Source organism: Protopterus annectens, chromosome 7.part0 (genome assembly GCF_019279795.1).
Source record: "Protopterus annectens isolate FY-2018-M chromosome 7.part0, PAN1.0, whole genome shotgun sequence".
NCBI classification, from domain to species: Eukaryota; Metazoa; Chordata; order Ceratodontiformes; family Protopteridae; genus Protopterus; species Protopterus annectens.
Genome location: NC_056739.1, coordinates 1584655090 through 1584680747, shown reverse-complemented (window position 1 = coordinate 1584680747; position 25658 = coordinate 1584655090). Strand labels below are relative to the sequence as shown.

At 40.1% G+C, this 25658-nt stretch overlaps 1 protein-coding gene across 9 annotated transcripts in view; it reads left to right on the top strand.

Moving 5' to 3' along the window:
• WNK2 (WNK lysine deficient protein kinase 2) overlaps positions 1–25658 on the top strand; it is a 2812908-nt gene that overhangs the window by 1566260 nt on the left and 1220990 nt on the right. The window lies entirely within an intron of this gene.

The following is a 25658-nucleotide window of genomic DNA, read 5'->3' as shown; positions in this document are numbered from 1 at the left end:
CCACCCATCCTCAGCTTTGGGATTCAACCCAAGAGTAATGACTGCAACAGTGAAACATGATGAACATAGTACAGTTGTGTACCTACCATAAATGTAGATGTTCGAGTGTATTCACTGTTGCAGTCCAGGTTACCCTCCCACCATCCCCCTTTCATTTGCTAGGTCTTATCTGTTCTTCTCTACTCTATACAACCTATGTGGTGTATTTGCTTGTAGATGAAGGAAATGTTTACTTTAGTGCATGCATGTTTATTGGTATAATCTATTTAGCCTACCCTTTTGGGGGCACCTGACCTCTGGGGCAAGAAAAAACTGAAGAAAATGGCGTCGGCTGCATCTTTTATACCCCTGGCGCACTGACGACAGGGAAGAGGCGACAGCAACCGACACTGGACCAGGACTTTGGAATTGGAGCCGACTGCGGGTAGCCTGCCAGCAGGATAACCCAAGAGTAATGACTGCAACAGTGAATACACTCGAACATCTACATTTATGGTAGGTACACAACTGTACTTTATCTGTTTGTGACACCTGTTAACATTAGCCTGAAGAAGTTTTTCACCAGAAACATGAAAACATTTCATCCTGGTTTGCTTAGTTGTTTTGCAAACAGTTGATTTTAATTGGCTATTGTACAAGACTACCTTTACTATACTACAGCTCAAGATTTTTGTGCACTTTCCTGTGTTATGGTTCTGTTTCTTTTTCAAGTCAGCAAGGCTTTTCTTATAGGCTCTGTTTTTTTTTTTTCACGTCAGCAAGCAAGGCTTTTCTTCTACCCAAGACTTAATACAAACACCAACATGCTCATTCCTCCTTCCCATGTTATCTTGTTATCTTAATTTCATATTGTCTCAAAAGTTTTTTTGCTTGATGGTATGCACCTTGATAATTACCTGAACTTTAATGAAGTATTGATACTTGGGAACTAATCCTCAATTGTTCTGACGTGAGGTGATTTGCAGTTCTGATTCCTTTATCCTTTTTAGATCTTCAGTTAAAAGTGCAAAACATTTTTTAAGCAACCTCTGCTCTGGTCATCCTTGGCCTAAACATTCTGTTCAGGTCTTACTTGGGAAAGGTCTGAGTTTATCATAACAGATCAAGGAGTTATTTTTTTTAAATTGGCATCATTCTTTTCCAGCTAAGAATAGTTTTGTTTGAACTTTGTGGTATTTTCTAAGTATTTATTTTCTCAGTTTTTTTTATTCTTTAATAAGTAAATCAAGATGTTTTCCAAAGTTCTATCTTTTTAGAATGAGGTAGTGTTTTGCATAACCATGATTTTTGCTTGTAGATTTTTACTGGATTATCAGGTTAAGATGATAGCCCAAGTGTAGGCAATTGAGGATTGTAGAGTATAATCTCAAACAATATAAAATAACACTAAGGAAAACTATGCAGAATTAAGGCAATTTTTAGAAAAAATAAGGATTTTTTTATTTGTAAATTATATGTTGATGACTGGAATAGCTCAAATGAGCAAGACCCACTTCTGGAAGGACTCTGTAAGAAAAGCTCCAGAAGTTAAGCAATAATACAAACATTTTGGAGTAATGCATCAACATAGATAAAAATATGAAAATTAAGAAAGATGCATGGATCTTTACATCTGTACAGGTCAGATATTTATTCATGTAATATAGATGGAATGTCCAACAGAAGAAACTGAATTGAGTACAGTGCAGAAATAATGAGGCTGTAAATAGATGTATCATATTTTCCAATTACCATTGCTAAAGAAAATGCTTCGTTAGATGCTAAACTCCAATGGATTCTTCTAAAACTTTTCTCCAAAAAAAATCGCCTTCTAATAGCAGTCGCTTACCTTCTTCCTCCGTACTCCCTCTACAAATTTACATCTCTTATTCTTAATATCATCTCAGCAGCTCACAACCATATAAAGATTGTTATCCTTGATGATTTTAAACTAAACTACCCAAGTCCCCGGAGAAATTACATTGCCAAATTCCTAGCCAATATTCTCATGCAGTTAGTCAATAATGCTACCTGTCCAAATCCCCAAACCAACAACCACTCCCTCCAAGATCTGCTGATCACTAACGACCTTCCCATTATCTCCAATATATTTGTTCTTCCACAATCATTCAGTAACCACTCCCTAATAATCTTCCAGTTTAACCAGCAGTCACCAAAACTGCTCCTGAAACTAGTTGCATTAAGCCCCCACTTACACCATCAATACAGAAAACCTCAAAAAACACCTAGCAACTTTCAACTGCTCTCTTATTACAAACTTACAGAACCCCAACCAAGTTGTCACAGCTCTTACACATATACTTTAACTTCAAGACAAATTTGTCCCTCTCACATAGTGACCTTTCAAATGCTATAAAACCTCATGACTGACTGACCAATGAACTGAAGCTCTACAAAAAACTCTCACTAGAACATTGTACTACTGCCACTCTACATAACCTAAGTAAGCAAGTCATATGCAGGCACATAAAAAAAACTATCTCAGATAGAAACAGCATGCTCTGCTAGACAATCCCAGATATTTTTGACAGAAAGTAAACTTTTCACAGGCCAAAAATCCACAAATACCACTTCCTGTCCTATTACCATTCAGACCTATCAAGGCCAACTCTCACAGTCTGACTTTAAAAAGTTCAACAACCTCCCTAGTGCAGCAACCTCTACCTCTCCCCAACTCACCTAGCTTCACTCATTTTCCCCCTCTTCTATTTTAAGAAAATTACTGGCAAAGACCTTGACCCCCTACTACAAAACATACCCCTTGATGCATCCTGGGTGCAGACAACATACTCCCATGGTTTATATCACTCTGCAAAGACTTCCTTACCACACCACTCTTTCACATTTATTTAACTCAAAACACAATGCCTGACATATGGAAAACTGCTTTCGTCAAACCCTTCCCCAAGCAGCCTCAGCTAGAAAATGCCTCCACCTTCAACCATATCTCTATAATCCTTACAATTGGGGAAATTCTAGAAAAATAATCTACAAAAAACTGTCCACATGTATCCAACAATACCACCTGCACACTCTTAAACAGCACAGATTCTGGATTGGCTAGAGCACAATGACAACATTATGGTCTCTTACAGATGATACACTTTTCAACATGGATAAAGGAAATCTTCAGGAGCTTGCTTCACTGACCTGTTCAAAGCTTGTGATCTTATTGACCACCTCCTGCTCCTTCACTCAGGTATGGTACAAAATAACTTTATACAGCACAGTTCAGCGGAGCAGAATGATCTACTTTATTGTAAAAGAACAAACATACATGGGAGAGTTTGCAATCAAGGTCTTGTCTATCCAAAGAAAGAAACTGTTTTTATTTTTATACTGTAAAAGCTTATGAGCAAACATTTTGTAATCTATATAGGTTGACATATGAATGGAGCAAAATGGAATAAGTGAGTGCAATTGAATAGAATAAAGATTAATTTAAGGTAAGCTTTGTTTTCTTGCACTGCTGAAGTAGATTTATTTTTTTGCATGAAATCATTGCTTCTGAAATCCTGCAGAGAAAAAATAAATGACTCTGATCTTCACCCTGCAGGTGCTCACACTTTTTGATCATTTAACGTTTTGACAAGCGGCTGAAGTTGTCCATAGTGCTGCTTTATGTAACATGCTCAGATTATTGATATATTTTAAACACTTTTTTTGTTTTCTGGATTTTACGAAAATGGAGAGCCAAATTGCTGATTTGTTAGAGATGTTGTGATTCTGAATGCTTGTAATGCACAAACATGTTTAATTTGCATAGCAACAAAAACAAAGTGCTGCAACACCTTGTTGCCTGGAAACCATGCAAAAATGAGCTACAGATATACACTATAAATAGAAAATCAATGTGTTCACATCTGATCTTTGTTGTAAACAATCTAAAAGGTAAAAGTCATGTTAAAACAGAGAGGAAAGGAGAATTTTATATACCTGAGTACACAGTCTGTGAGGATGTGTTTGACAATATGTATACATTTATCATGGAATTTGAGAGAGAAATAATGAAAGGAGGACAGTTGAACTAAGCACTGAAAAAAAGCACCTTAAAAGATAGAACAGAATGCAATAAGCAAGCAGTAATGCCCAACAGAGTGAGTGTTGTTGAAATAATGCATGCCAAGGGTGTTCTGACGACCAATGCTGCAGACACAGGGCTTCTACACCCCTGAAAAGGTATTATTTCCACAATAAAACACACCTTGGAGGGCATTGTTGTGCTTGGAGAATGTGCTTTCTGTAAAATTATTTTGTTTTGTTTTTAATATTGTGCACACATTTTTTATATATTTTGGTATCAATTTATCCGCTTATTGAATCAAACTTGCTTTACTATATTTTTGCTGGAGGAAATATTTTATATCAGAAATATAAACTGCAAGTATTTAATGTCTAGACATACAAATGGATGTCAACACACACACATACAATCCACTTTTTAGCAACTTTGTTGTGTATGAACAGTTTAGAAGCCACAGTCTAAAACTGACTGTTAAAAAAATAAATATGACTTCTCACCCCCCTTTTAAATAGCTGCTGTTTTTGCCGCTCAATTATTTTTTAAGGTAAGCATAATCATTACATAATGAGGGTTTTCTGAGCATTTAAATTATATTTTTGCAACAAAATAAACATATATATATATATATATATATATATTTTTTTTTTTGGCCACGTTTTATTACTTTGAACAGACTTATAGTTTTATGTTGGGAATACCTTTTCTTTTTAAAAACACTTCTAGCAGATATTTTTTTTTCCTTATTTTATGGTCGCAATACATTTTCCATTTTTGACTCATAGTCATTGATTTCATCTCGTTCTGTCATGTAATAATGTTGGTTCCAGTAGTGATTGTTGCCAAGTTTAACATTTTTGTAGCTTATATGATGTTTTAAATCTCGTTTTTTAAATATAGTAATTTTATATTCTTATATTTAACGGTTTACAGAAATACTATCAGAATCTCTTACTACTGGGGTCAAATCGTCCTGTACCCTAAAAGTCCGAGCCAAAATCAGAAAGAGCAACTGTTATAATGTCAAGAGCTCACTAATTAAGCTAAACAGGAAACTAAGAGGACAAATTAAATCCAACAAGGCCAATTACAGGTCAATATAGCCCCCTCAGGCTAAAGACAACTACAAGGCTTTCAACAGCTATGTCCAAAACATCAAAGGTAATGCAGCACCTTTCTGAACTGCTAGTATATGGTACTGTCACTGAGCAGAGTGACATTACAAACCTGCTGGCTGACAAAATTCAGCTCAAACTTAACCATTGCCACTCCCCCCACTGCCACCAGGAGAGGGATAGCAAATGTGACAATAAGATGTACTTTAATTTTACATCAGCAAAAATATGGAAGTGGAAAGAGATGATTAGGATTTTCATATTATGGAAAATTACTGTCCCGCGGTGGTGGTGCTGCAGTGGCGTTGTCGCTTCACAGTAAGACGCTGTCCGGTTCGATTCTCAGCTAGAGCTTGGTTGAATGGGCGTACCTTCGTTGAAGGTTGTGCGTCAGGCCTGGCAAGCCGGTATGTAAAATCAACTGCCAATCATTAGTGGACCGGAGTTCCGCTGTGGCGACCCCTACCCGAGAAAAGCCGAAAGACACAAACAAACTGATTTTGTAAGTTTGGTTCTTTGCCTAAATGTACATGTAGTGGAAGAAACAAGTTATGTAGAGCATAATGTTTACTACTATGATAAATACCATTAATTGTTTTAATTAAATCACTTGTGAAAGCCTTCGTCTACTGTGAAATATGAGAACTGAGTGCAATTCCTTTTAGCCAAGGTTATTTCCAGTTGTCTAAAGGACATTACATTGCAAAGATTAGTTTTAGCTCATATCACACCGCTTGTGCAAGGTGCTGGAAGCAGTGTTGTCTGCTGTGTATAAGCTTGTCTGTACATATGCTGCTCTGTAAAATCTTCAGTTTTATTCATCTTTGTAGTATTTCCATTTCTGGCATGAGTACAGCTTGGGGATATGTCACATTACTGATTGGATATGGGATTAAAATGGTGCAAGAAAGACACCTGAAAAAATGGAAATCTGAACATTATTGCTGTAATAATAAGAATAGTAATGCATTTACGTTTCTCAGGTTCAGTGCTGAACTACCTTGTGGTATTGTCCACTTTTAGCTATCAATGTTGGACCTTAAAAAGTAGATTTCATTAAATACTTCTGTAACACAAACCTTTAAATTAATGGAAAAATCTACTTATGCCAGAAAAATCAGCCAATGCATTATATGAGGAACTGATTGGCTTGCTAAAAATAAGGTTTAACCAAATCCAATGTGTTAAATCTCTTGTTGATTATAATTATTAAGATTTTTGCAAGAAAACTTCAGTTAAACAGATCTGCCAAATGGTACTATTTAGAGAAAGTTGTAGACGAAGTTCTGGGTTGAAGATTTTGCTTTATAGAGAAAAATCAATGTTGTATGTGTATGTTTTGCATTGGAGAAGATCAGTAATTTGAATGCAAAATGGGCAGAGCTCATTATGTACTTTTCATTGTTTATGTAAATTTCCTCAAACTGCTCAACTGCTATAAAAGTACCACTTCTACAGTTGGGCATAGTCCATAGGAAATAAACGGGTGCATTTTTGTGTGAGTGTATGTATACATATATATATATAGATATAGATATATATATATATATATATATATATATATATATATATATATATGAAAATCCTAGCCAAGCTAGAGTTTTCACTGTGTCATTAAAACCTCTTGTAAAAGAGGATAATGGGACATATGCAAATGACCCCTTAAGAACAGCAGGTGGTTCAGCTATATGGCAGTTCTGAATGCCCATGATGTTTTGTTTTTAAGTCTGTTAATGGACAAATTCAGGCCAATAATGCCAAACCCCACTAGCTGTGGACATGCTTGTTTCAGTCTTCTTATGACTTCAGTCAGTACAGCATAAGTGGACTATTTGACTAACTTTTACAAACACAGGGGTTGTTGTACCCAGATGATGTCCATAACCATTAAAGTGTCTGCAAAATATCCCATCTAACAATTAAATAATGGAGTAAACAGGCCACACAACTAAACCAGTTAGCAAAAAATTACAAGAAAATCCTAGCCAAGCTAGAGTTTTCACTGTGTGATTCCTTAAATCCTCTCTCTCTCTCTCTCTCTCTCTCACTCACTCTCTCTAGCTGAAACACCCGATGTCCTTAAGGGGTCATTTGTATATATCCCATTATCCTCTTTTTATTTGCTGCTTCGGTGAGGTAAGTTTCGCGAAAGTGCATTTTCAAATAAATCACATATTTGCTCTTCGCATAGCATAGGGCATAAAGGTGACTCCGGACATACCATCCTCAGAACTTCTTTGCCACCAGTCTGAATGCCATCTCTTGATCATCGGTCTGAACACCTGTTCTGTTGTTGGTTCACCAGGCAGTTTCAGATAAGTGCACTGTTGTGTTTTTTTTTTTTTTATCTTATCTTTTTATTTTGTATTGTTTCTTGTGGTGTTTCATGTCATCCAAGAAGGTGCATTGCCAGTGTGGGAGACAGATTTCCCATAAAGACCATCAGGAGCAGTACTTATTTTGTCTCGGTGCTTCCCACAGCCATAAGTCTTGTTCAGTTTGTCAGGCCTTTGTTCCCAAAACTCTCCATAGTCTGCTCTCTTCCTTGGCTTTGTATTTTGAGAACCAATGTCTTAAGCTTTTAGCTAAAGACACAATGGAAGGAACTGCCTGCTCTGAGAGGCAGACATCTGTGAAGAAGAAGGAGGCCAAGAAATCTAGGTCAGATTCTTCTGCTGTGCAGCCTTTGACGGATTTGTCTCTCGAGACAAGTGAAAGCTGAGGATCACCTGGCTCCCCAGTTGGATTCTTCTGCCACGGCTGCTTCAGAGGCTGGCATGGATCCAACCTTATGCACATCCTTGAAGGCCTTGCAGATGTCCTCTTCAGATGTTCAGGGGAAACAGCGGCTATTTCTGAGGGGTCTAGGTGTGTTCCTCAGATTTTAATATATTTTTCATGCATTATTATTTAACTTGCATATTAGAAATTCTCTTCTATCTTCCATATAATGTATGTTCAGATTCATTGCTTGCTTTATATTTGCTTACTTTCTTTTATTGTATCTACAAATTGTACTCCTGTGTGCTGTTGTCTTAGTCTTTGCAACCAGTGTTGATTTGTAATTCTGTTTAAATTGTACTGTGGAGCTTTTCTCCCCAGGCCTCCGCTGAAAATGGGGCTGATACCCAGTCAGACTTTCCCAGTAAACCAATGTCAAATATATAAAATAAATAAATTTTAGTCAGAAAGGAAGTCTTGACTACTATTATTGAATACTGTCTGGGATCTGAGCCTTCTAAGTTTTATAAGCCAGACATCCCCTTGAAGAAAAAGCAAAAGACGAAGCATATTTCTCCATATCCTAAGGACCAGCAGAGTAAATGACAGAATTTCACTCAGGAGTTGTTTGATGCTTTGATGGCTTTGAAACCCCCTTATGGAGTTTCTTTTCAAGCTCCCCCTTGGTCCTCTTCTCCCCTTAAAAGAACCCAGGGAACAGGATTTCTCTGAGGAGGAGGTGAATTCAGATGAGGAATACCTTGCTTACTCATCTCAGATTCCCTCTCCTCTAAACTGTGAGTCTGAGGAAGAGGCATCTACTAGTTCTGACCCTCCTTTTGAGGAAATTTCTTCTTGGGGCAAAACCTCCAGAAGAGTATTTTAAATTGATTGTGTCAAGGTTATTTTGGTAAAGAAGAGGTATTATGAGCTCCTGCAAGTGGACTCTCCTAGACCTTCTGCTGTCCCACCTGTTTTGGCTGCTTTGGTGGATGCCTTTTGTACTGCTTCTAAGGCTCTTGATATTCAGCACCCTGTCCCCAATAAACCCAACAGGTTTTATATGGTTCTTGAGAACTGTAAATTTCTGTATAGGTGTCCTTCAGCTGACCCTTCTGTGCTGCCTTCTACTAAGTTACTTCCTTCTGATAAAGACTTCAGAACTATGAAAATGTTAGGTAAGAGGGTTTATACCACTGCTACCGTAGGTTTTAGGGCTGTCAATTATCAGACACATATGCCCAGGTACATTTTGGCCCTTCTTTCCCAGATCTGTCAGGTAATTTCTAATCTCTCTGACTCTGAAGGGAAGACTTGTTCCCAGGTGACTCGCCATTCTATTAAGTGTATTTATGATGCAGCAGATGCTTCTAGGGATGCTGCCTTTGGTTCTGTGTTGAGGAGATATTCCTGGCATCGGCTTTAACATTTGCCTGATGATATTAAAGCTAAGTTGATGTATGCTCCTCTGGACAAAAACCCTTGTTTGGTGAAGCTGTTGCTGATTTAAGTCTTTTCAGGATAAGGCCAAGGCCTTGCAGGAACTTAAACAAGTTTTTGTTTCTCCTGTGCCTAAATTTCAGAGAAATTACCCCAATAAGCCAGCCTTTGTTTATAGGCAGTCTCGCCCTCCCCGGGGTAAGAAGGGTGGAAAGCAGGCTTCTCCTGCTAAAGCTAGCCAGATGTGTCCTAGAAGTCTCTTTCCTGACAAACCAGGTGCTGTCTGACTATCCTGTTCTCAGCCACATTCCTTTTTCTCTTCATCTTCCTGTTTGGTTAAAGATTACTCAGGACTCCCGAATTCTGTCCATTACCCGCCAAGAGTATTTCATGGTCTGAAATTTCTTCCCCCTTTTATGGGAATTCCTCAGTCACCTCACAACAGTTTCCCTTCTTTCCAGGAGTGCTTTGGGATCTCTTGACTCAGGAAACTATTCAGGAAGTTCCAGTTTCCCAAAGGGGGAGAGGGTTTTACTCCCGGATGTTTTTGGTGTTCAGGAAAGAGGGCACTTGGAGACCTATTCTGGACCGCTCTCATCTAAACACCTTTCTAAACGTTGCCTCTTTTTTGAATGTTTTACCTTCACACCTTATTTCTTCTTCTTCTTCCTCAGGCTTATATGGTGTTTCTGGACCTCACAACTTGTAAGCCCAACACAGCTCAACGAGTCAGGAACCACGATAGTACTGCAGTTAGTTTCTTTTATTAAAAAACCATGCACCAACGATGACACTATTAGTTGAGCGCTTTCATCTAGTAAATCTAGATTTCTTCAGAAATGGACCTCAAGGATGCTTAGCTTCACATCCCGATTCATCTCCTTATCAGGAATTTTTTATGTTTCTCTGTTGCTTCCTGGCATTTTCAGTTCTCTGCTTTGCCTTTTGGCCTTTCTACTGCTCCAAGGGTATTCATCAAATGCCTCACTCCTCTGATTACATTTTGCAGGCTAAGGGGGATCCAAGTCTTTCCCTACGTGGACAACCTCCTTTTTCAGGCGTTCTCGCTAGAGACCTTGTTGCAAAATCTCCATTTTGCTGTTTCCCTTCTGCAGAGCATGGGGTTCACTATAAATTTAAAACAGTCCTTTCTGACTCCTCATCAGGATCGTATCTTTCTGAGGTGCAGGATCCAGACTATTACTATGGCATCCCTGCTTCCTCGCAAGTCTGAAACTCTCATTTCCTTTTTTCAAACTCTTTTTCCTCTGGCTTAAGTAACAGCCAGGGAATTTCTGAGAGCTCTGAAATTCATGGCTTCCACCATTCCTATGCTCCCTTTTGCCGAACTCCACATGAGAAAATGTCAGTAATTTTTAAAGTCAGTTTGGCTTCAGCATTTTCATCCCCTCAAGTTTTTAGTTTCTCTCCTTCCATGTCTCAAGAAGGAACTTCAGTGGTGGATTCAGCAGTTGACCATCAGTCTAGGGCTCCCTTTTTATCCACCTCTTCCCTCTCAGGGTATGTGTGATGGGTTGCAGCATTTGGCTCCCAAAAAGCGCAGGGAGTCTGGTCTCCTCAACAACAGAAAGAACACATTAATGTCAAAGAGCTCTTCTGTTGGCTATTCAGGCCTTTCATCCTATCTTCTCTCCAGCACCTCTCAAGGTGTTTACTAACAATACCACTGTGATATCATCTTTGCTGGTTGGCTCTCATAGTGTGGGAACTAGCTATCCAGTATCAAGTGACACTTCAGGCAGTCTACATTCCCTCATGTCAAAACATTACGGCAGACTCTCTCAGCAGATCCATAACTCAATCCCATGAATGGATGCTTCACAGGGATGTGTTTCTGGACATTGTCCACCAGTGGGGTATTCCTCAAATTGATCTGTTTGCCTCCCCTCTGAATAGACAACTTCTTCTATTTTGTGCCAGAGTCCCAAGTCCTCTGGTTTGGAAGATGGGGACACCCTCTCTTTTTGTTGGAAGGGGATGTTTCTTTATGCTTTTCCTCCCCTTCCCCTCATTCCAAATGTCCTGTTCAAAATACAACAGGATGCTGGAAACTCTTGATGGTGACTTCCTGTCGGCTGAGACAGCATTGGGTCCCTCTTTTTTTGCATTTGGCCAAGTGCAATCATCACAAATTACCTCACAGGGAAGACCTACTCACAAGAGAAAGGATTTATCATCCATCTCTACCTGTCCACTCTTCCACTGGCACTGTGGGTGATAGGATTTTGATTTTCCAGGATGTATTTACGGTCCTGCAGGAGGGCAGGAAACCCACTATTAAGAAATCCTACTTATCCAAATGGAACAGGTTTTCTGTTTGGTATCTTCCTGGTAACCTGGATCCACTTTCTGTGAATGTTCCTTTGGTTCACTCTTGTGAGCTTTTCAATGCTGGGTTGGCTTATCCTTCTGTTAAGGACCACTTATCAGTTATCTGTGCTTGTCTGCCTTTGTCACCTCCTTTAGCTTCTAGATTTGAAGCTAAACAATTCCTTAAAGATGTCCTTCACATTAGGCCTCCCAGGAATCGTGTTCCTGCTCCCTGGAATCTTAATTTTGTTTTAGAAAAATTGCCCAGGCTCCTTTTAAGCCTGTAGCTTCAGCTGCCTTACAGTATTGCTCCTGGAAGACTGTACTTTTGTTAGCCCTTAATTCTGCCAGATGGCTGTCTGAGTTTCAAGCCCTTATGGCTTGTCCATTCTTTTTGCTGTTTCATAAGGACATGGTGTCCCTTCATACTAATCCTTCTTTTATTCCCGAGATGGTGAATGAGTTGTCCCTTAATCATTCTATTCATGTTCCCTTCTTCGCAATCTGCCAGTGAAAAGGTGCTTGCACACATTGGATGCGCATAGACAACTCAGATTTTATTTGGATAAGACAAAGGCTTTCTAAAGCCATTTCTTTTTGTTATTCATTTCATGATAACAGCCTTCTTTCTTCTGTTAAGGCTCATTCTAATAGAGTTGTGTCTTCTTCTGGTTCTTTCTTCAAGTGTTTGAATACTAACACTATTCTTGAAGCAGCGACCTGGACTTCTGTGCATACATTTACCAAGCACTACAAGTTGGATGGACTTTCCAGAGCTAGAGCTGGTTTTGCTAGGGCCATCCTTCATGGTTTCCTAGAAAGCAATCTTCTTCCAGAGTTTTGCCACTCTCCCTATTGTAATGAATACTGCAACAGTGAAATGGAAGGACATTGTGCAGTTGTGTAAAATCGTACCATAGCATTAGATGTCCTCTTCAGTATTGCAGAATTCACCCCCCCCTTTCTATTTCTCTTTTGGATGTACTGATTACCTCTCTAGTTCTTGGACTGGCATTCTTACTGGGGCTCTCCGTTCTGAGGATGGTATATCCTCAGTCACCTTTATGCTGTATGCTTTGTGTGGAACATACACGTGGCATACGGTGTACCTTATAGCAACCTAAAGGCTTTGGTATACTAGCTGGACATTGGACTGCCCTTGGCAGGGGATCCCTTTTGTAATGAATACTGCAAAAGTGAAGGGAAGGACATCTACCATTATGGTAAGATTTTACAGAACTGTACTATATATATATATATATATATATATATATATATATATATATATATATATAGAAAGCTGCCTAGTTAAGCAGACTCAGGGTTTACTTGTCTACTCCTCTGCTTTGAAATTAAGGATGTGCTCATTTCCACTCTTACCCTGAATTAGAAGTGTAGCTGGCTCAACTAGTGCCCTGTGCTGGTACAATGAACCAATGCCCCACCCCAAGTGCCCAAAAAAAGCCCTTTACTGTATTAATCTGATCATGTATTACAGACCCATGCCCCCCTCCCATTCTTCTTCTCCTTTAGGCTGCTCCAGTTAGGGGTTACCACAGCAGATCATTGGTACGCAGAACAAGTGGCAGTATAGTTTTATGATATCTGGTTGTCAACCTTCTTCAGAAGGCGCACCCACTCACACCTATGGTCAATTTAAAATGTCCAGTCCACCTGCAGCATGTCTTGGGAATGTGGGAGGAAACGCATGCGAACACAGGGAGGACATGTATACTCCACACAGAAGGCCCTCACTCGAGAATTGAACCAGAGAACGTCTTGCTGTTAGGCAGCAATGTTAACCGCTGTGCCACCCCCCCCCCAATTTTCCATTGAAGAGAAAAAAAATGTTCCTTCTACTGACCCAGCAACCAGATGTCCAGCTTCACAACACAGCCCCCAATCCCAACTCCTGCCTAGCCATTCAGGTGCCATTTCTGTACCCTGCCCCTCTCTAGCACTCTGTATGTGATCTAAACTGTAGCAAGCAGTTTGCTACAGTTCATAAAAACGTTTTTTTTTTTTTTTTTAAAGTAAAGCCTAAATGCTTTAACACTCAATGTACAGGTTTGACTGCAGATGTAATACTGTATTTTAAAAGCCGGTATTACATTAAAGATTGGGTCATCTGTTTGTACCCCCCTCCAACATTTTGCACCCAGGGCAAGTTACCCCTCTTGCTCTGCCCTAGCTTTGCAACCTCTAAATTAACCAGACAAACCAAAAGCAAAAGATCAGGGTAGTGCCTTGCAACAGTGTGATGATAGGGGGTACTGCCAGCCATGCCAGGAGAAGTAGGGAAGTGAATGTGCTACTTGTGCCAGCACAGCCAGCTAGAATTTTGTAAATAATTATAAGTCATTTGTAATCAAATTGATTTGTACAGATGTTTGTGCTGAAAATGTATTTGTGAGGTTTGCCTGTATCAACAATGCACCCTGCTGTAATGAAAAAAAATGTACATGTATTATTGTAACTGAATTAAATGTAAATGTTTTAATAGAGGATACTGGGAAAGTAGAAGAATTTTGTAAATAATTATAAGTCATTTGTATATCAAATTGATTTGTACAGCTGTTTGTGCTGAAAATGTATTTGTGAGGTTTGCCTGTATTAAAATGTATCAACAATGCACTCTGCTGGAATGAAAAAAAAATTACATGTATTATTGTAACTGAATTAAATGTAAATGTTTTAATAGAGGATACTGGGACAGTAGAAGTTAACCAGCTAGCTTACTTTAAGAAAAAAATAAAGGAAATTTAATGAGCTATTAAACCATTAAAACGGCACCCCACAGTGTTGAATAGGACCAGAAACGGTGGGTCTGGAAGAAGCCTTTGTTCATTAGCTCACTAAAAAGAGGAGAAGCCCCAGGGGAAAAAGGGGATCTCTGCTTAGCAAGCAGGGCATCACCAACAGGAAATGGATACCCAGTACTGCACATGGATATAAGGGAACTCATGGTGGGCAGTCTAAACTGCCCCAATAGTAACAGGGGAAGCCACTAGTTCAGGTAGATGGCCAGGATCAATGGTTAAATGTTTTAAATGTAACCAGTGGAGCCATGTAGCAGATAGATGTCCACAAAGGCAAGTTAGGGAACAAAAGGTGGGGGAGCCAGCAAGTGGGGATAACAGAATGCCAGTGGTAAGTTCTCTGGAGAAAACAGGAGTACCAAACTAACACCAGAGTTTGCATCCTATCTTGGTGGATGGAAAACAGGCCACTGCAGAGAGAGTGGGACAGCCTCTAATTTTTCTCGCTCTGTTAACCTTTAGCATATCCCTGTATATTCCTACTGTGTTAAACCTTATAATAGATACTAACCTCAAATTTGCGCATATCAACCACAATATTAAGTCCATTAACAAAAAACTAGGATCCCTCTACAAGGTCTTTTCCTCACCCCTTTTGGTAGGGTTGCTATTGCATGAACCCATCTTCTCTCCACTCTCCTTTATGCCTCACCAGTATTTACGAACCTCTCTAAAGCTAACCTCAGCAAACTATCTTCCTGTTAGTACCACATAGCTAGATTCACCACAGGTATGGCATACAGGACTCACCATTGCAACAACCTAACTCAACTTGATTGGCTGGAATTTCCTTCCCTTTTAAAGCTCAACCAACTTACAGTAGAACAGTAAACGCATTCTATGAACACCTTCAGGAATGCATGGATCATGCAATCCCAAATAAAACCAAGACCCAATCCTCCAAAGGCGTCCTCTCTGGTGGACCCCAGCCATAAACAAACTATACAATAGAAGGGAGGAAGCTACTAAATGATAGAGCAAAATCCCAAAAAGGGAAGGCATCACTGATCAGTATTAGCAAAAAACTACGGGCACTCATAAAATTGTCTAAGGCCAGCTTCGAGAGAAAAATTGCATATGACACTAAGGATAATCACAAGGCTTTCTTTAGTTATGTTAGGAACCTGGGTGGTAATTCCCAGATATGCTCAGAATTAGTCCAGAATGACAAAAAATACACTGAACCCACAGACATTGCCAACAACCTAGCTGACAGGTTCAGCGCAAACTTCTCCCCCCCCCCCTCCCCACCAAAAGGGCAAATATCTATCCCAGCAGAGTGCTGCCCCCCTGACATCTCAGATGCTCAGGTAAGAGCCGCCCTCTCCAAAGCAAAAAACACAGCATCAGTGGGACCAGACAGTGTCCCGGGCTGCGTCCTACATGAACTCCAAGAAGAGCTAAACCCAAACATAAAGCTACTGTTCAATCTCAGCCTTACTACAGGATATGTCCCCAAAGAGTGGCGTACAGCAACAGTGGTCCCTCTCCATAAAGGTGGTGCCTCAACGGATCCTGGAAACTATTGCCCCATAAGCCTGACTAGCTTGGTCTGCAAAGCTATGGAAAGGATCATCATGGACCTCATAAATAAAGATATTGGGGACCTACAGACACTGGATCCTACCCAGTTCAGCTTTGTTAAGGGCAGAATCCTGCCTCTTAAACCTGGTTGATTTCTTTGAAACAGTCACCAAGGCCATTGACGAGGGGAAGGTGGTCCACACAGCCTACCTGGACCTCGCAAAAGCCTTCGATACAATACCCCACTCGGGCATTATAGATAAGCTCACCAGCTTAAATAATAAACCCCTATGTCACTAGATGGATTGCAAACTGGCTCAAGGACAGAACCCACATGGTTAGAATTGCTGGAGCCATGTCAGACTCCAAACCAGTTACAAGTGGTGTCCCACAAGGCTCAGTCCTGGGACCTCTCTTCTTCGGTATATATTTCTCGGAGGTACAGGCCAACACGGAAGGACTGTGGCTGACAAAGTTCGCAGATGACTGCAAACTGGGTGCCATAATCGACTCTCCAGCCGACACAAGCATCCTCCAAAAGGGCCTCATAGAAACAGACAACTGGTGCCAGAGCCATGGCCTCAAGCTAAATGCCAAAAAGTGTATAGTCATCCCCTTTGGCAAAAACAAAGTGCCCACAAATTACCACATAGGTGGTAATCCATTAAGTACAGAAGAAGTAATTAGGGACCTGGGGACCCAAGTTGATAGCAATCTCTCATTTGACAACCACGTGGACAAAGTGGTTAGAAAAACATTTTATATAGTCCACCTAATCATGAAGGGATTCACATCTAGATCAGGGGAGGTCATCGTGCCTCTTTACTCATCCCTCATCAGGCCCATAATTGAGCACAATGCCCCTTTTGGGATGTACCTTACCAGACACCTGCAGCAACTGGAAAGACCCCAAAAGTACCTCACCAAGAGGATCAAAGGGCTCAAACAGATGCCATATGCTGCCCGGTTAAAGAAACTCCAGCTCTACTCAGTGGCATACCGCCTGTTCAGAGGCGATCTGTGCCTGACGTATAAAGCCATATCCAACCCGGAATTAATGGACATGCTGCACCTCAGAAAATCCAAATCCCATCGAGCTACACGCTCGAGAGACTTGAACCTCAGCACTGAAATAAATAGGACATGCTGGAGGGACAGATTCATAACCCAGAGGCTCCCGTCACTCTGGAATAAAATCCCAGTCCAGGTTAGGCAGAGTCCCTCATTGACTCTCTTCAAGAGGAATCTTGATGAGTGGATGGGAGATCGTAGGTTTACCCTGGGTATCACTCCTATGTCACTGTTAGACAGAGGCACAGTATACTAACCTCGAAAAAGGGCATAGCAAAATAAATTTAAAATGGGTGGCGAAAGCCAAACACATTCTGGCTAGGCTTATAAATGCCCTAGGGCAGATAGCCTAGTATGAACCTATGAACACGTACTCAGCCATCCTGACAATACCCCAACCCTCAAGAGCATTATTAGCCCACACAATGCTATTAGGCCACTTCATTCATCCAACAAATTATCAGTCCTAGCCCTAAAATCCAACAATACAGCGGGTGATTCCCTGTTTGCTAACTGAGTGGGTAAAATTTGGAACCTTCTTCCTGCAACTCTTACCCAAGAAACATCTCTTCCCCTATTTAAAAAAGGCCTCAAAATATACTTTAAAACTAGCTGCCTCTGCCCCTGCCTAAACCCTGACTAACCCAATCCAACAACTTGATCTTTCTCTACCTATTAGGCCATCAGCAGGCAGATACTCCACACATTGGTTGTGTCATGTCATAATGTACAGTTATGACTGCTGAGTTTATCCTTTTGGTATACTGTAGTGTTTTCCTATTGTGCTTTAAATTTGTGAAAAGATCTATTTCATATTTTTCTCGCTCTGTTTACCTTTAGCATATCCCTGTATATTCCTACTGTGTTAAACCTTCTGAAATATTGCATCTAAATCCTTTGCTCTCTTGGAATATTATTGTACTATTACTATTATTATTATCTTTGTGGAGCTTTTCTCCCTGGGCCTCCGCTGAAAATGGACATGTATCCAGTCGGACTATCCTGGTCAGCAACCTAACCTGTAGCAGTGAGCCTGAAGATGAGCCATGACTGCTGGTATGTACTGATGTTCCCTTGGACAGGGTGACTGCAAGGGCAGAGGTGAGTGGTAGTACCCAGGCTGACAGTGAGGCACCTGTCAGAAGATACCAGACTTCCTTTGGAAAGGGAGCTGGGAAAAGTCACAAAGATAGAGTTGAGACAGGCTCAGCTCTCAGACCCTACATTACAAAGCTTGGGGGAGGTAGCTAGGGAGGGTGCTGCCTAATTCTCAAGGAGAAGGGGAGTCTGTATACTGGATCAAAGCTTTACTGTATAGAAAGAGGACCCCTGAGGGAGGGCTTGAAGGTGAGGTAATACAGCAGTTGGTAGTGCCCAGAGCCTACTATGTGACACTTCTAGCCATAGTCCATGATGTTCCCTTTGCAGGTCATATGGGTGTAAAGCATACCAAGAAATGTATTATGCAGAACTTTTATTGGCCTGGGATTGCCAGGGATGTATTAGGGCACTGCAGGACCTGTGAGCAGTGCCAAGATGTAAGCGAGGCAGTAGACAAGGTCAAAGCACCTTTGATGCCTTTGTCTGTGATTGAGAAGCTGTTGCCGTGGGTAGCTATGGATATTGTGGGGCGTCTGAGTACCCCAAGTTCCTCAGGAAGACCTTCTACATGGCACACCTCATCATAAAAGGGTTCTCATCCAGGAAAAAAGAGGTCATTGTTCCCCTCTACTCGACACTCATTAGACCCATTATAGAGTACAACGCCCCTTTTGTAATGTACCTCACAAGACATCTGCAGCAGCTGGAAAGGCCACAGAAGTACCTCACAAAGAGGATTACTGGCCTCAAACAAATGCCCTACACTGACCACCTCAAAATACTCCAGCTTTACTCCGTAGCATATTGCCTACTCCGAGGTGATCTCTGCCTAACATATAAAGCTATGTCAAACCCAGAGCTGTTGGACATGCTACACCTAAAGAAATCCCTCCGAGCTACACGCTCTAGGGACCTAAACCTTGTCACCACAATAAACAGGACATGCTGGAGGGATAGATTTCTGTCCCAGAGACTTCCCATACTCTGGAACAGGCTACCCATCTATGTCAAGCAAAGTTATTCATTAGCACTCTTCAAGAAAAATCTTGATGAGTGGATGGGAAATACGAAATACACCCTGGGGATCACTTCTGTCTCTGCTCGACAGTAGCACAGGAAAATAATTTTCTTGGTGGCGTAAGCCAGGGAACCTTGTTGGCTAGGCTTACGTATGCCCTTGGGGTGATAGCCTAGTACCTACCTATGAACCTATAAGTAGTATGTCCTAGTGATAATATATTATGCTATCAGATACCCAGAAGCAGTGACTCTGTTGTCCATTGAGGCAGAGAAGGTGGCAAAAGCTTTGCAAGGAATGTTCAACAGGGTAGGTTTCCCAAAAGAAATACTGACTGACAGAGATGCCAGTTTCATGTCAGACCTGCTGGCTTGTCTGTGGGACTGCTGTGGGGTGAAGCACCTAAACACAATCCCATACCAACCCCAGACTAATGGTCTTGTGGAGAGGTTAAACCCTACACTAAAGACCATGCTATGGGCATTTTCAGATCAGTTTACGAGAGAGTGGGCCAGATAATTTCCCCATCTGTTTGCTTACAGAGAGGTACCCCAAGAATCCACAGGTTTTTCACCTTTTGAGTTGCTGTATGGACATAGGGTGAAGGGACCTTTAGATTTGATTTGTGATGTGTGGGATGCTGAGTGCAAATCCCACAAGGAGTCTGTTGTGGCATATGTCCTAAACCTCAGGACAAGGCTTTGGGAGCTCATGGGCTTGGCCTAGGAGAACCTGGCAGGAGACCAATATCAGAAAAAGGTCTGGTATTACATGAATGCTCGAGCCAGAGAGTATGCTGTGGGACAGCAGGTGATGATGCTCATTCCTATCAGACATAATAAGCTGCATTCAGCTTGGAAGGGACCCTTCAAAGTGGTTAACTACATGGTAGAACTGCTGGGCAGGAGCACAGACTGTACCATGTTAACATGATAAAACCTTACAATGACAGAGAGGTCAATGTGCTAAGTATTTGCAGTAGGAAGCAGGATGAGTCTGAGGGGGATCTATGGCTATAGGGAGCCAGCCAGCAAAATCCCAAATTACTATGGTGGAGCCTAGGGTTGCAGGTATATAATATGACAGTGCAGCACTGTAGTGGGGTCAGCAATGCCAAGGCAGATGGAATCTCAAAACAGGCTATGGGGTAAAGTAATCCCATACAGGCTTATTTCTCTCAAACCATGTTTCTCAAAGGTCACTTGAAAAATTAGCTTGAGTCTTCAAAGGGGGGAGTATTCTGTTTTGGGGAACCTGACTAGAAAGACTGCTCATGTCTTTCATTGTGCCTTGCTGTATAAAATAAGTTATTAGGGAGTAGTAATTATCCTAGATTCACTCAGGAATATAGTGAAGCTTAGTTTAGAGATCATTTTTCTTTATTTGTATGAGTCTGTTCATCAATATTATTTTCAATATTTCCTGTGATTTGAACTCTGTGGTTTACTGTAAATATATATTTAATATTTTCTTGTTCTTTTATTATTTATTTTTTAAATATATTTAAAACATTTATTGTGGCTGGTCACTGTAGAAAGTATTTAACCTTTGAGAGTGCTTATATTTATTTGGTGACACGGTGTGGGCCACTCCAGAAGGACTAGTTGTCTTGGTTAACTACTACCATTTGCATTAGTATTACTATTACACAGCATAATTGGACACCCTTTGTTAAGGGCCTTAGAGTAGCTGATTGTGGAGTGTCTGGTGACTGTGGTAACTACTGTTTACTCGGGGCAGAAGAGGATACAGCAAGTAAATCTGTGTCAGCCTTTCCTAGGTGTGTGTGTGTGTGTGTGTGTGTGTGTGTGTGTGTGTGTGTGTGTGTGTGTGTGTGTGTGTGTGTGTGTGTGTGTGTGTGTGTATGTATGTGAAATCAAATGTCGTATTGTTTGTGTGTGTCAGTTACTTGGAGCAGGGACACAAAACACTGGGCTTACAGAGAGGGTGATGGAGATCTTGGCTTGGACACTCAGCTAAGGACCTCACCCTACAGCTGTACCAGTGGATAGTCTTACTGGGGACCTGGAGTGAGACAGATGTAGAGATCCAGACCCCAGACTTAGCGTGTTCCCTGTGTGCTCTTAAGGGAAATTGTGCTTGATGCAGAGAGGTCTGCATCTGGAAATACTGAGTGCATCCTTTTGTATTCCAAGTGCATATCCCTCTCCAGTGTCAGTGGTAAGGATTCAGGCTCCTTGATTACTGGCCCAGTGTGGGGACGTCACAAAGAGTACCAAAAAGCAGAAATGTTTAGGATTGATTTTGTTGGTAGTGGTCTATTTCATCTGTCATTTTCTCCCCCACCACTCACTTTTTCTTTTCTTCATATTTTCATACTCCAGCTTCTTACTGTAATCCCCAACCCCTCTCCCTGCCTTAAGTAATAAGGGAAAGGCATGTGACCTTGGATGCTCAGTAAACGTTAGGAAATAGCAGTTCCTTGTCAGGTGAAGCTCTCCAGAGCACAGCATACAGTATTAACACTTGTGGACTATATTTCCAGCTATCTGGTCTAAAGAGCCTTCCTAGAGCAGGGCAAATTTCTTTCATCTGATCATTTCTATAAGAGTGAGTCTCTTCTGAGTTGTCCACTCAGTATTCACTACACTGTGATAGCATCCATATCCAGTAACAATGTACCATCAATGTAGGCTATCAGCGTCTTCCTGGGTACTATCTTACCTACCCATAGCAATGTCGGCCACAAGTTTATAACTACTGACAATCATGGCCATAATTAATCTGTCATATTTCATGGTATGCTTTTGTACCCAACTGTTTGCAATCTTACTTTGTTTAGCCCTTATCCCTTTTGTTTTTGCCACAAAATACCCTGAGGTCACTGAAAATGAAAAAGCAGTAAAAATAAAAAAAAGGAAATTAATTTATTTTATTTGACATTTGTTAACCAGGTTAGTCCACCTGAGCCAAAGGCCCATTTTCAGTGGAGACCCAAGGAGAAAAGCTCCAATTAGTTCACCATGTTATAAAAATTGGAAGCATAACAAAAATTAACAGTTGTACAGAAGACATAATATGAGGAATATTAGTAACAGTTAACATCATGTCGTACTGTAGAAGAGAATAATAATAATAAAAGTAAAAATAAAATTACAGAATTGGTACAAGATATGAGATGCACTTAAATTGTCAGACTGAAAGAGACATGGTGCTGATACAATTACTATGTTTTAAATCCAGGAATATATATTGAATTTAAAATCCATAAAAAAATAGAATTACAAGGCAGAGAGAAGAGGAGAAAGAAAGGTGGTGATATAGAATAGATTGAGCAAAGGATTAGTAAAAGCAGTAAATAAAAAGAAAGGAGCTGTCTACAGCCCATCCTAATTACTAGGTCTTTAAATATTTAATTGAAGTACTTAATGAGAAGTTTATGATAACTGAATTTTAATTATGTTTTTGTTTTTTTAGCATTTAGTGAGCTACGTTTGCATTTTTTGTCTGATATCACAGTGATGAAATACCTAATTTTAACTGATGGTACTTACAAATGTAGCAATTTCATGCATTATCCCCCTGGTATTTCATTCCCTGGTTAGGTTAGGCCATAAACTAATGACTTTCACCTTCAGAAACTCCAAAGACCATGCATTTAATATCTCAGAATTCAAGTATTTCCAAAATACTAACCATATCAAATTCTGTGATGTTTCAAAAGTCACTCGAGACAGCATCAGCTCCAACACTGACATAGTAGGTAGCTTCATGAATGACATCTACTCCAACTTAGACTTATGTGTAGGACTGGCAGTTCCATCCAGAACAAAATATAATTTGAAATTCAAAAACAACCCCATTGGTGGTTCCTCCAGCATAAATACATTTTGCAAATCAAGAAAAAATCCTTAAAGTATATAGCAGATTAACAAACCCTCATATCAAGAATGGTATCAGAAATGTTACTAATAACTTAAAAAATACAATTAGGACTGGCAGCCCATGAACACATACCTCTCAATTGTACCTTATTTCGAGGAATGTTCCTCATTTGGGGTCTTAAAAAGTTCATGTTCCCAGAAGTTTCACATTGAAAGGGCCTGTCACACATTCAATGTTAGCAATATTTTAACTGATATCAATGGTAAATAGAACTAAATCATATTATTTCATAAAAAGACCTATTCTGCAAGTAAAATATCACATTTTAGTAATCCTGTGAGCTTCCTAGTTGAAGTTGTTAGTAAGTGTTCCATATTTTGCCCATTTGTTCTAAATTATGAGAGGCAGTGTTCCTCATTTTGGAGATGGAAGGTTGAGAGCTATGCATGAACGTATGTTAGCATCTGCACTTAAGAACAACTGTAAATCCTTCTTTAACTATGTTAAGAAACCAAAGAACAATACCCAGCAATGCTCAGAACGTAGTCAAAATGGCAGCACCTTTTCAGACCCAATAGACATTGCCAATGTACTACCAAATAAACTGACTGCTAATTTTACTCCAGAGACTTCTTTATAAAAGTCACATATCCCTGAATCATTAAAACCCCTATTATCACAAGGGAACATGTACTGAGGATGCTTTCTAAGATCATATATACTCCTTCTGTGATGTCTGACAACATTCCTGGTTGTTCACTAAAGCAGTTTGTGGCTTACATTGCTGTTCTCATGGTCCGAACAGTACTAAAGATGTCCTGCCCAAACCACTCATTAAACTGGTCAGCTACAGGTTACATCCACTCTAGTGGTGATGCCACTCTGAGGGTGTCCCTAATTATAGATCCGTCAACCTTACCAGTCTCATTGCAAAGCCACAGAACATATTGTAACTGAACTTAGAAACTATAATATCAAAAATCTCATTAGCTGAAATTCACAGCAGTTCAGTTTTATCAACTGGAATGCCTACCAAATGAATTTTGTTAACTTCTTTGAGAGGGTTACACAAGCTGTCAGCAGTGGTAATGCTGTTTACGTGACACATTTTCACCTAGCTAAGGCATTTGACATGATGCCCCATGCTGGCATTGTAAATAACCTTAATGTTTTAACAAATGATCCCTATGTGACAGGATGGATAAACTGTCTGAAAGACAGGACCTACACAATGCATGTGGCAGGTACATCTTCGGGAGGTATGCAACCAATGGTGTCTCCCAGGGCTCCGTATTGGAACCCCTCTTTACCATTTACTTTTCTGATCTCCAAACCAGAAACCAAAGCCTTTTTACTGACTGAGTGCAGAAAACTGCAAACTGGGAGTTTAGTCCTCCTATGATACCCTAATCCTTCAACAAAAACACGCACTCATATGCGCAAACACACACACACACACACACACACACACAAAGAACATACACATACAGATTCCTGGTGTACTGAAAATGGGCTCTTTGTAAAAAAAACTGCAATATTGCCACCTCTCCCCTCAGCGTACAGCATGGACAATATCCCACTTCAAAATAAAAATGTTGTTATGGACCTTGTAACATGGGTTGATAATTTTCTCTTATTTGATTGTGTGACGTTAGTCTGAAAATCCTTTCACTTAGCATAGGTAATTACCAAAGGGAAAATCATATAGATCTAAAAATGCTATTTTTTCTTATATATGCTTTACTATTTATTGAGTACAATGCCCTTTTCGAGATGTACGTCACTAGACTTAACAGACAATGAGGGGGCATAAATCTAGAGCTGTATGGAACAGACTAAACATTCCATCAGTGGTTCAAAATTTTTTTTTTTAATTTAACCATGTAAATGGAGTGGTCTGTTTTGAACCCCTTTCAGCTGTATTGTAGGCTACAATGCCTGCATTAAATGCAGTGTACATGAGAGAGCTTTATTGGCCAGTTAATCAGCATGTTTATTTCTGCCCTCTGCGTGCTGATCATCAAGCATATACAACCAATAAGTTTTCCTCCAAACAGTGGATTTGGCCAATGGCATATACTGTTATGCATCCAGCACTGGGGAAGGAGGGGATTTCTTGTGTAAACCCTAAAAAATCTGAACCACTGATGGAATGTGCAGTTTGCTACATATAGCTCTAGATTTATTAATAGGTGTGTGTGTTGTATTTTTTTATTTTACAGATTAGGTGACTAGGACAAATTGTCACTTCTTTTCAGGAAAGGACTATTTGCGTGTCAAACCCACTACTAGAGAAACTACCTGGAAGCAATTTGCTGCTCTTCATATTATTTGCTGGTATGACCACTTAAAGTACAAGCTATTGCAAAGGCTTTAGCAAGTCTGCTTGTTTTTAACCAGTCAGCGAGGCTTGAAGGCTAGATACAACCTAACACAAGCCCTAACGTCTGATCTCTGCCATGTCATATCTTCATTTACTCACTTTTCACTTCTCTGAGTGTATTTTAAAATAAGGACTCATTTGTATGATTATTTTTGCATAGTTTTAATTTTTTTGATGATTCTACATCTACAAGAATTTTGCTTTTAATTTATATAAATGTAAGATTGCCTATGTCATATGTGATAATCTGATAAAGATGTTTTTTGTT